General features: G+C 34.9%; 1 pseudogene; it reads left to right on the forward strand.

Annotated features, from left to right (window-relative positions):
* Positions 1–1290: 1290 nt before the first annotated feature.
* Positions 1291–1454, forward strand: LOC112438642 (U2 spliceosomal RNA; annotated as a pseudogene).
* Positions 1455–13469: the final 12015 nt, after the last annotated feature.

The following is a 13469-nucleotide window of genomic DNA, read 5'->3' on the forward strand; positions in this document are numbered from 1 at the left end:
ACATACACTGGGGAAAAGACAGCCTTTTCAATAAATGGTGCTGGGAAAACTGCACATCCATATGCAGAAGAATAAATCTAGACCAAATATCTCACGTTATACAAAAAAAAATCAAGTAAAAATGTATTAAACAAACATTTAAATCTAAGACCTCAAACTATGAAACTACTGCAAGAAAACATTGGGGAAAATCTCCAGGAGATTTGGTCTGGGCAAAAATGTCTTGAGCAATAATACTCCACAAACACAGGCAACAAAAGCAAGCAGGAGTAAATGGAATTACATCAACTTAAAAAGCTTCTGCACAGCAAAGGGTACAATCAACAAAATGAAGGGACAACCTACAAAATGGGAGAAAATATTTGCAAACTACCTATCTGAGAAGGGATTAATACCGATATTATATATAAGGAGCTCAAACAACTCTATAGGAAAGAAAAATCTGATTTTAAAAATGGGCAAAATATTTGAATAGACATTTCTCAAAATAAGTCATACAAATAGCAAAAACGCATATTAAAAGATGCTCAACATCATGAATCACCAGAGAAATGTAAATAAAAACTATAATGGAATATCATTTCACTCCAGTTAAAATGGCTTATATAAAAAAGAGGGGTTATAATGAATGTTGGTGAGGATGTGAAGAAAAGGGAATCCTCGTACACTGTTAGTGGAAAGGTAAATTAGGGTGGAGATATAAATACAACTACTATGGAGAAAATTTGCAGATTCCTCTAAAAACTAAAATTTGGACTACCACGTAATCCACCATTTCTACTGCTGGATATATACCTAAAAGAATGGAAATCAGTATATCGAAGAGATATCTGCACTACTATGTTTACTGCAGCACTGTTTGTGATAGCTAAATTTGGAAGCAAAGTAAGAGTCCATCGACAGATGAATAAAGAAAGAAAACATGGTGCTTGTACACAATGGAGTACTATTCAGCATAGAAAATAATGGGATCCTATCATTTGCAACAACATGGGTGGAACTGGAGATTATTATGTTAAGTGAAATAAGCCAGGCACAGAAAGACAAACTTCACATGTTCTCACTTATTTGTAGAATCTAAAAATTAAAACAATTGAATTCATGGAGATACAGAGTAGAAGGATGGTAACCAGAGCCTGGGTATAGTAATGGGAAGTTGGGGAGTGGGCAGGAAGTTGGTGATATTTAATTGGTACAATAAATTGTTATTGAGAATAAATAAGATCTACTATTCAATAGCACAAGAGAGTGACTATACTCAATAATAAATTGTACATTTTAAAATAACTAATCACTTCTCGGCCTTTTGGCTAAGATCAAGTGTAAAATAACTAAAGTAATGTAATTGGATTTTTTGGTAACACAAAGGATAAATGCGTAAATGGATAGCTATCTCATTCTCAATATTGTGATTATTTTACATTGCATGCCTGTATCAAAGCATCTCATAAATTCCATAACTATATACACCTATTATGTACCCACAAAAATTTAAAAATTAAAAAAAATACTTGAATTGGCTCTCACTCTGTTCTTAACATTTGCTACAAAAGTAAATCTTAAGTGTCCTCAATGCATAGACACACACACACATACAGACACACACAATGTGCAACTATATGTGGTGATGAATGTATTGATTAATTTGTGGTAATTATTACCCAATGAATACATATATCAAATCATAACATTGTACAACTCAAATATATACAATTTTTAATGTCAATTGTACCTCAGTAAAGTTGGACAAAATAAAATAAAATACTTTGGAACGTTTGAATTATTTCTAAAATAAAATAAGATATATATTCTCAGAGAATGAATCAAACAAGACTCAAACAAAAATAACATATATGGAAATTTCTTTCATCATTTTTGTGAAGATATTGAAAATTGTAAAGCACTAAAATGATTGACATACTATAATGAATATTTTTTCACACATATATGACAACCTGATAGCAAAGTGCAAAAACAACAACTAGCACAAAACTATTCTGAAAACCAAGATATGATTATGAGTAACAAGGAGAGGAAACTAAGTTAGATTTTGGTATCTCAGTATAAACGTTATACTAAGTATTTCACCATTTATCTTTCAAAGGTATTGCTTCTGTCTGCTCTGCCACACAGTTTACTGTCCCTGAAGGTTGAGTCATTTGGAGCTCACATGAACTTGTACTCAATTCCAATGAAGTGAAGGTACATGTTTATTGGAGATGGAAAAAGACTACTTAACAAGTATTTCATCATTTTCTACAGTCTGACTTAGTTTTCATTGAAAATCTAATGAATATATTCAAGCTCCAGGGGAAACCACAGCCAGCCAAGCAAATAGTAGATTTGAGTAAGAATCAGAGTTATTGCCTGTCTCACCTCTCAGCATGGGATGAACAGTTCAGAGCATTTTCATTTTCCTGTTTCAAAAAGCCTATCTTCTGGTAAATGAAAAAAAAAATCTCACCTAACTGATTTTGCATTTGCCCTTTGTTTTTGCATTGGCCTCTATTTTACATTTTTATTTGACATTTATTAGACCAAATTTTCTTATATAACTATTCAAATGTATAAGACAGAATTGACTACAGAGTTTTGTGATTATGGCTTCAACTAGGCTTTGCTCGAGGATATAAAATTATCCTTGTTTTCTTTTTTGTTTTTTTTTTTTGTTAATCCTACAGTGTTTCCTATGGTGTACAGAGGGTTCATGTACTGCGCAGTGAGCCAATTTGAATCACACCATGACTCTGTTTTCTAGAACTAGGCCAAAGATGGTCATGACATAGAACTGTATGTCCAAGCAGTCTCAAAATAAAGAATTGAAATCTAGACCTTAGGATTATCTTTATAGAGTGTCAGATATCCCGATGAAAATGGAAAATTGCAGTCAACTATGCATTCACTTGAAAAATTCCTGGATTTTTATCAAATGCTTTGTACATTTGAGACACTTAATATTATGTAGACTGGCAGGTAATTGTTGATCCAGTGCCATCTTGATTATTATTTTTATCTAAAACTGTTTTGGTATTAATACTTCTGTTCCTAGAATTATGTTTAAAATGTATCTTTGTAGCATAGCAGGTCAGTGGAGAAGAGGTAATTTTGATAAAAGTCCCACCTTTCCCCATGATAGTAAAAGCTCACATGCATTCTATGTAATTTTGACCTTGGTAAGATTCTTTAACTGTTTTCTTTCCAGTAATCCATATTCATAAATAAATGCATCTACTGCAGTGAAAATAATATTTCCAATTGTGGCAATAATAGAATGAAGTAGGCTGGACATATCAGGAAATTGTGTGCAGGCATGGAGTGAGGATGAGGTGAGGGATGAACAGAAAGGTGGAAATCCAGTTTGACTAGAAGAGTTTGACAGATTATAAGAAGCTTGGATCAGAAGATTCCAGAAGTTGGATGGAGTCATAGGTGAAGGATAAACTTGTGATCATAAGATTAATAAAGGCAATAAGAGAGAAGTCAGTCAACTCTTATTTCCCATAAACATATATTTCAGAGTGGAGTGTACAAAAAATGGATTTTGAAAGTAGACCAGGTTAAGTTTATTACATGTATGACAGTAATACCTAGTCTGCGGTGCAGAAAGCAAGGATCCTAAGGGAATATGCAAAGACCTGATCTTTATTCTCAGTCACTGCTATATGGTATTTATCCAGGGAAGACTCTCAAACTCCCTTATTTTTCTCAGTCTATAATAATAGATGTGGCAGCTCTGCCGTCCAGACTTAACTGGGTCGGCAAGGTCACTTCCATGAGACCCTGGGTTGCAGCCCTGTCTCTGAACCACTGGCACGTGGCAGTCTGCCTGATGGAACAGATAAGGGAGCCCTGTCCTCTGAAACTCTGGAAAAGACAGCTTCAACCACTGAGCTTGTGCCCTCTGGGCCTGTAGTGGAAGTAGCAGCCCTTCTAGTCTTCTAGCTACTTTTGAGGTCTTTCTTCTGCCTGGAAGGATAGCACATGCTTGCAACTGGATAGCTGTATCAGCCCATCCTGTAGAATCTCAGACGTCCTACAGTCTTTCTTTATGTTGTCCTTTCTTTGTTTCCCTTAGTCTCAGCTGGCCCTGTTTCTGCTGATATAACCACATTTTTATTCCTGCTTCTGCTAAAATGGCTAACACCATAATTTCTTTATTGAGTTTTTGTCCAGTCCCACCCTTAGTGTTCTCTCCAGAACATATTTTCTCAATTTTTTGCAATGAGTAGGCTAAGAATTCATTTTCAAGTTCTGATGCCTTTTTGTTTAACAATTTCTCTCTCAATTTATCTCTCTCCTTTTGCATTTTGCTACAAGCAACAAGAATAAACTAGACTGTATTTTCAACACTTTGCTTAGAAATCTTAGGTAAAAGAATCAAGTTTGTCACTTACAGTTTCTACTTTCCACAAACACTAGAACACAATTCAGCCAAGTTATTTACCACTTTATAACAATGAGACTACCTTTCTTCCAGTTTCAATAGCAAGTTCTACATTTCTGTCTGAGACCTCAAGAGAATCACTCTTCACAGTCTAAAACAATCTAGGTGTTTTATTAACACGCATCTCAAAACTCTCCTGCTTCTATCCATTACCCGGTTTGAAAGCTAATTCTGCATTTTTAGAAATCTGTTAGAGCAGCACCCCACTTTTTGGTATCAAAGTCTGTATTATATGGGGTTCTTCATAGAAACAAAACCAACAGGAGATGCTCATTACAATAACATTGAAGAGGCTCTTCAAATAGAGATTTATTTTAAGGAATTGGCTTTCATGATTGGGAAGGTGTAAATCCAATATCTACAAGATAGGCCAGCATGCTAGGGACTTAAGGAGGAGATGCAGTACAAGTTCAAAGGCAATCTTCTGGCAGAATTCTTTCTTGCTTGGGGAAAGTCAGTCATTCTTTTGTTAACTGACTGGATGAAGCTTACCTACATTATGGTGGGAAATCTGCTTTACTCAAAGTCTACTAATTTAAATATTAATGTTAACCATAAAATAATGTCACAGAAACATTCTGGCTACCTTTTGAGCAAATCTCTAGACACAGTGGCTCAGCCAAATTGACACATAAAACTATCACAGTCCCCCCAAAGAAAACTCGTGTCCACCTAAAATTTCAGGATGTAAATTTATTTGTAAGTTGAGTCTTTGCACATGTAATTAGTGAAGTCAAAATAAGGCCCTACTAGAGTAGAGTAGGCCCTAAACTTATTATGACTGGTATCCTTGTTAGAAGAAGGGAGGACACACAGACACACAGGGGAAAAAAGTCACATGACAACAGAGGCAGAGGTGGGATTGATGCAGTTACAAACCAGTGAATACCAAAGATTGCCAGCAATCACCAGAAACTAGGCAGAGGCAAGGAAAGATCTCCCCTTAGATCATTCAGAGAAAGGCACTGCCAACATCTTGATTTCAGACTTCTAGCCTCCAGAACTGTGAAAGAACAAATATCTGCTATTTTAAACCACTAAGTGTGTGGGAATTTATTACAGGAGCCCTGGGGAAGTAATGCACATACCTATGCTTTGTATTTTCTTGTCATTTTCTGGGGCTAGGGAAAATTATCTATATTGGCCCCCAAAGTGTCTTAGAGACAACGTAACACCAATTCCTGATTGTGGCTTATGTATGGGAAATCATATTCCTAAAAACTGGGATCTTCTGACACTTTTCACTTAAAATAAAATAAATATAACAGGCAACCCTATTATCAGGATTTATCAAAAGGTTAAAACCATGAGGTCATACTCTTTGGTGGCTGTCTGTGGAAACTGAGAAAGTGCCAATGTAAACTTGCATCTCTTCTCTCCAAGCTAAGAATAATAAAATAAAAGCTTTGTCTTGAGTTAAAAAATAAGGACATAGGCATGGGCAAGGACTTCATGTCTAAAACACCAAAAGAAATGGCAACAAAAGACAAAATTGACAAATGGGATCTAATTAAACTAAAGAGCTTCTGCACAGCAAAAGAAACTACCATCAGAGTGAACAGGCAACCTACAAAATGGGAGAAAATTTTCACAACCTACTCATCTGACAAAGGGCTAATATCCAGAATCTACAATGAACTCAAACAAATTTACAAGAAAAAACAAACAACCCCATCAAAAAGTGGGCAAAGGACATGAACAGACACTTCTCAAAAGAAGACATTTATGCAGCCAAAAAACACATGAAAAAATGCTCATCATCACTGGCCATCAGAGAAATGCAAATCAAAACCACAATGAGATACCATCTCACACCAGTTAGAATGGCGATCATTAAAAAGTCAGGAAACAACAGGTGCTGGAGAGGATGTGGAGAAATAGGAACACTTTTACACCGTTGGTGGGACTGTAAACTAGTTCAACCATTGTGGAAGTCAGTGTGGTGATTCCTCAGGGATCTAGAACTAGAAATACCATTTGACCCAGCCATCCCATTACTGGGTATATACCCAAAGGACTATAAATCATGCTGCTATAAAGACACATGCACAAGTATGTTTATTGTGGCACTATTCACAATAGCAAAGACTTGGAACCAACCCAAATGTCCAACAATGATAGACTGGATAAAGAAAATGTGGCACATATACACCATGGAATACTATGCAGCCATAAAAAATGATGAGTTCATGTCCTTTGTAGGGACATGGATGAAATTGGAAATCATCATTCTCAGTAAACTATCGCAAGAACAAAAAACCAAACGCTGCATATTCTCACTCATAGGTAGGAATTGAACAATGAGAACACATTGACACAGGAAGGGGAACATCACACTCTGGGGACTGTTGTGTGGTGGGGGGAGGGAGGAGGGAGAGCATTAGGAGATATACCTAATGCTAAATGACAAGTTAATGGGTGCAGCACACCAGCATGGCACATGTATACATATGTAACTAACCTGCACATTGTGCACATGTGCCCTAAAACTTAAAGTATAATAATAATAAAATTAAAAAATAGAGGTAGTGAATAAAAAAAAAATCTGGGGCATTAATTGCATTTAGAATTTCTGACTTCTTGAATTAAAAATGAAATGGAATACCTTTCCAAAAGGTATAGATCAAGAGCAAAATGTAAAAAGAAAACTTAGCCTGAGGCATAGGCATGAGGTAGAATTCTGGCAAATATTCCTTAATTTTCAGAAAAAAAATAATCATGTGAGCTTGGCCTTTGGGTTTGTGTGACTGTTATGCATATGTCTGTGGGTGTGTGTAATAAGGACATCAAATAAAAGTTATATGATATCAGGGAAACAGTTAATGTTGACATGTATTATAAATACTGGCAAACAAGCAAACTGAGAAGAAAAAATGAAATTGTGATTTGACTTGATTAAAAGTGTCGGTAATTATAGTCATTTATTTGAAGTGTTTACTATTTATGTCTAATTGTCATGCAGTTCAACAATGATTATGCATATAATTAAATATATGCCTTAGGATTAACTTTATAATATATTGTGGTTGGTTATGGCACCCAATTCCATAGTGTATACTCCAATCTTCATAGTTTATATCTCTGGTTATGTATTTACAAATTAGAAAAAGAAGAAAGGGAAAAACAGAGGATAGAAATATGGTTTTATGAGCCTGGCTGAATACTGATTGAAGAGATCTGGGAGATTCATATTTTCCGGCAGAGAAAGGCAGAGCACCGGAGGTGCCAATTTTATCAGAGGTAAAGGGCTAGGCTTTGCAAATACTTCTCAGACCTCAGTTTGGTAAGCTGACTCAGTAAATACCAAGAATGACAGCACCACAATGGAGTAGTGAGACACTAAATAAATACCTCAATTACTTGACTTTCTCTGTACTCCCAACCCAATTCTGCTACTAGTTGCAGGGCTAGTCCTATTAATATCCAGCAAACTCCTCATAGGGCAATCTCAAGACTGAAATGGATTAACTAGTTTGGTTGATCTCTGAAAAGAAATCTACTGACTCTAAGAAGTTCTAAATAAGTGTTCAAAGGAAAAAAATGCAGCTAAAGCTCTATCTAGTTTGCATTATTTGTTGTCAGTGGTGACAGGTAGTTGCTGAGTTCTCTCAGATGGTTTCATATGATAACCAAAAATGCTATCATCTAAAATTACAATGGATTTCACCAGTGACTATCATCTTCCTTCAGGAATCATGGTCTTTGCCCAGGTAATGGTTCAGAGAGATGTGAGCCTATGCATTAAATCATGGGTAACCTTTCTACTCATAAACATTCAACCCCAATAATGACAGATAAGCACTCAGCTGTTTTTCATTCAGAAGACTGCAACACCATCATACTTCACTTGATTAAATAGCTAAGCCTAGGTTCCCATTATACAGAATATCCTAGTTATTGTACCCCTTCAAGCAGTATCCATTTTGAATTACATTAAATTAAACAATAATAATTTTAGAATTTTGAAAATACCATTTTTATTTTTCCTCTTTTCTGACACCTTCTTGTACTCCAATTAATTTGTATAGCCCCTAGGTTTATTTGAAACATCACTTCAAGGTGCCAAATACACGCTGTTGATAGTCAATCTACAAAGAAAGACTGGCAGTGCCAGCCAGAATGTGTTAAAAATATGGTAATACAGGTAATTCTCTACATTATCCAGGTGATGTTGTAAACCTATTTATATAATTATAAAAATCTTAAAAGCAATGGGACTAATCTAAATTTTTAACGATGGAGAATTATTAAAGAACATTCTTCGACTCCACTCTTTGGAAATCCACTCACATACGGGCAGTACTATTAAGACCTTAGCTCTCTGGGTATAATTTAATTTTATCAAATTGAATCATGTAATAAGGAATAACTGAATTTAATAGTGATAAGTTCGCATCTGCAGTATTTCAGTTGAATATTAAACTATTTCTAAGTAGAGTCCCCTGTAATTTTTGTTTCAGGAGTGATTCCAAAGAGCTCAGATTTTTCTGTGCAATGTCTATGCCAAAAGAAGAAAGAATAAAAAGCTTCTATTTGCCAAGAATATTCTGAAGATTTTCCCAGAACTGTAAAAGCAAGAATTAACAGTTCATTTGCAAATAGTGCTCTGAGATATCTCAACGACATAAATGTACTCTTTTGGTCTGTGTTCTCCAAGGAGTATAGCTTAAATTTTTTTCCTACAACACTTCCTACACCTGCCACACGCTGTTTCTTCAAATGAAAAATGTGCTAAAATCACAGGGCTTGCTTATTGGATCAGCCTGCAGCTTCCAAAGAAATTGACCAAGACTCCTGGATAATGAGAACTGTTAATTACCTGCAAAGATCTGGGATGTGTGTTCATTACAGAAATTAATTTACTACATAATAAAGACTGACTGTTCATTCTAAGGAAGCCAAAAAGGGTTGTTTTAAAAAGGTCTTACTGGGTTATTTGATTCAGCAGTAAAGCTATAACTCTAGAAACATGAATGGGAAGAGATGGGAATAAACACCCCAAAATTAGTACAATTCAAGAAAAGATGACTGTTGAGACATTAACATTAGTAGGAAAAGGCAACTGATTCATAGATTCATTGACCCAACTTGACTATGAAAGCACTGTTGCACTTGGTCTTTTTCACCATCTATTGAACAAATATATGCCATATAGTTCAGTGCGCACTGGAAGTATCATAAATATTTCTGGACTTCTGTTGATTAGTTTTTACTATATTGAGCTAGCTTCCAAGGAGAGTAGAGAGTTGCAGGTGCTAACTGGATATTAATTAGGCAATGGTAATTTGCTCTACAGGTATTAAAATTTGTAATTTAATGTTATTTGTAACAAAAAGTGAAGTGAACTGGCTTAAATTTGGGGAGGGAAAAGGGAATAAGAATATGTTTTACCTATGATGTATTCTGAATTCAGTGTGTTAACTGCCTCATCACTTGCTTAAGTGATGTTATGGTTAGTAAACTTGGACAGGTGTGTGACATTAAAATCAAGATTAACATAACATCAAACTCCATAGTAGCATAAAATGACTAGTGTCTACTATAGATAAATGTTTTAATGAAAGAAGCTGGAAATATTCCAGGTCATAATGCAGTTGCATTCAAAATACAGATCAAATGTCACCTCCTCTGTGAACAAAGGCTTTCTTGCAGTCTTCCTTCAAAATGGGTGAATAACAGTAGGTAACATTTATACTTTGTTCATACACATATGTTTAGACTTAGTACACTGTAATTAAAATATCCTTTTGCCTCTGCTTCTTTCCAATTAGGTTCCATTTTACTCAACTTTATATCCTAATACCAAGCACAATACCTGGCCTATAGTACAAACTTAATACAAATTTGGTGAATTTCAGCTAGGAATTTCTGGGTCATATGATGGTACTATGTTTACATTTTTGAGAAACCGCCAAACCATTTTCCACAGTGGCTGCAACATTTTACATTCCTTATAGCAATGTACAAGGATATCAATTTGTCTACATCCTTGCCAATAATTTTTATTTCTGTTTTTTTCAGATAATGGTTACAAAGTGGTATCTATCTCATTTTGGTTTTGATTTATTATTCTCTGATAAACAGTGATGACAAACATATTTCCATGGACTAATTGACCATTTCTATGTCATCTTTGAAAAATATCTATTCAAATCCTTTGTCCATATTTGAATTGGGTTGGTTGCTGCTGTTGTTCTTCAGTTATAGGAACTCCTAATATATTATGGATATTAATTTCGTATCAGAAATATGAATTACACACATTTTCCCTTTCTGTGTGTTGTCTTTTCACTCTGTCACTGTGTCCTTGGATACAAAAAAATTTTAATGTTGATAAAATCGAACTTATTTACTTTTACTTTTGTTGCCTGTACTTTTGAGGTCATATCCAATAAATTATGGTCAAATTCAGTGTCTTAAATCTTTCCCCCTATCTTTTAGGTACATTCACATTATTGTGCGGCCATCATTATAATCCATTTCAAGTACTTTTTCAGCTTTCTAAACAGAAATTCTACGCCCAGTAAACAGTAACCACATTCCTCTCTTCCCACAGATGTTGAAGCCACTTTTCTACTATTCAGTTATTTGAGATTCCATATGAGTTTCAGAATGAGTTTTTGTATTTTGTCAAGAAGAAGAAAACATATAATTGGGAGTTTAAGAGAGATTTCATTGAATCTCTATATCTCTTTGGGTAGTATTGCCATCTTAAGAACACTGAGTCTTACAATCTATGAATGCAGAACATCACTTAATTTATTTTTGTCTTCTTTAATTCATGTGTCTTGTGACTGAGTTTAATTCACTTAAATTTAAAGTAATTATTCATAAAGAAGGGTATACTTTTGATACTGTTGTTTCTTTGTATGTCTCATACATTTCTAGTTCCTCATTTCCCCCATTACTACCTTCTTTTAATCTTTTTTTTGTAGTTACACATTTTGATTCCCTTCTCACTCCCTTTTGTGTATGTGTGATAGATATTTTCATTGGGTAAAAGTGAAAATACATGCAACATTGTAAATTTAAAAAAATTATAATCTGAATTGATACCAACTTCAATTGCATACCAAAATTATCCTATACAGCTCTGTTACCTCTCCCCACTTTATGTCATTGATGTCAATAACTAAATCTCTCTATATTGTTTACCCACTAACCTAGAATAATTAATTCATGTGTTTTTATTTTATATACTGTAGAACATAAAAAGTGCAGTTATAAAACAAAATTATAATGATACTGGCTTTAATATGCTCATTTATTCTTTACTATAGATCCTTATATATTATCCAGCTTCAAGTTATTGTCCAGTATGCTTTTATTTCAACCTGTAAGGACTTCCTTTAGAATTTCTGTGAGGGCACATCTAATGTACTCCTTCAGCTTTTGTTGATCTGGGGATGTCTTAATTTCTTCCTTATATTTGAAGAATAAATTTGTTGGATATAGAATTCTCAGTTGAAAGTTTTCTGTGTTTTTGTGTGTTTGTTGTGGTTGTTTTGCTTTTAGCATCTTAAATATATCTTCTTACTGCTTTCTTGCTTCCAAGGTTTCTGCTGAGTAATTGGATGATAAACTTATTGAAGATTTCTTATATATTCCACATTATGAGTTTTCTCTCTGTTACTGCTTTTAAGAATCTCCTTGTCTCTGGCTTCTGACAGTTTGACTATCCTATTTCTCAGTATATAACTCCTTTTGTAATTTTTATTTTTAAAGTTTGTGGTTACATAGTAGGTGTATATATTTATAGTATACATGAGGTATTTGGATACAGTCATGAAATGTGTAATAACCACATCATCAAAATCGGTTATTCATTCCCTCAAGCATTTACCCTTTGTGTTACAAAAAATCCAGTTATAATCATTGGTTATTCTTTTAGGTATAAATAAATTATTTTGACTATAGTCACCCTGCCATGCTATCAAATACCAGGTCTTATTCATTATTTCTATTTTGTACCAATTATCCTTCCCTACTACCCAACTCCACCCCTGATTACCCTTCCCAGCCCCTGGTAACCATCCTTCTACTCTCTGTCTCCATGAGTTAAATTATTTTGATTTTTAAATTCCATAAATAACTGAGAACATGTGAAGTTTGTCTTTCTATGCCTGACTTATTTCATCTAACATAATGACCTCCAGTTCCATCCATCTTGTTCCAAATGACTGAATCTCATTCTTTTTTATGGCTGAATAGCACTCCATTGTGTATAAGTACTACTTTTTTGTTTTTGTTTTTGTTTTGTTCTGTTTTGTTTTGTTTTGTTTTGAGAGAGAGAGAGAGTCTTGCTCTGTCACCCAGGCTGGAATGTAGTGGCAAAATCTTGGCTCACTGCAACCTCTGCCTCCCAGGTTCAAATGATTCGCCTGCCTCAGCCTCCTGAGTAGCTGGGATTACAGGCATGCACCCCCATGCCAAACTAATTTTTTTACTTTTAGTAGAGATACGATTCCACCATGGTGGCCAGGCTGGTCTTGAACTCCTGGCCTCACATGATCTGCCTGCTTCAGCCTCCTAAAGTGCTGGAATTACAAACCTGAGCTACCATGCCCAGCCAGTACCACATTTTCTTTATCCATTTATCTGTAGGTAGACACTTAGGCTGCTTCCAAACCTTGACTATTGTGACTAGCACTTCAACAAACACGAGAGTGACATGAGAATGCAGATTTCCCTTCTTTTGAATATATACTCAGCACTGGGATTGCTGAATTGTCTAATAGATCTATTTTCTGTTTTTTGAAGAATCTCCAAACTATCCTATATAGTGGTTGTACTAGTTTACATTGCCACTCTATAGTCTATTTTCACGCTGCTATAAATAACTAACTGAGACTGGGTAATTTATAAAGGAAAGAGATTTAATTGACTCACCATTCTGCATGACTGGGGAGGCCTCAGGAAACTTACAATCATGGCAGAAGGTGAAGGGGAAGGAAGGCACGCCTTACATGGTAGCAGAAGAAAGAAAGAGAGAAGGAAGACGTTCCACACTTTTAAACCATCAGAT

The sequence above is a fragment of the Pan paniscus genome, chromosome X, assembly GCF_029289425.2.
Source record: "Pan paniscus chromosome X, NHGRI_mPanPan1-v2.0_pri, whole genome shotgun sequence".
Lineage (NCBI taxonomy): Eukaryota > Metazoa > Chordata > Mammalia > Primates > Hominidae > Pan > Pan paniscus.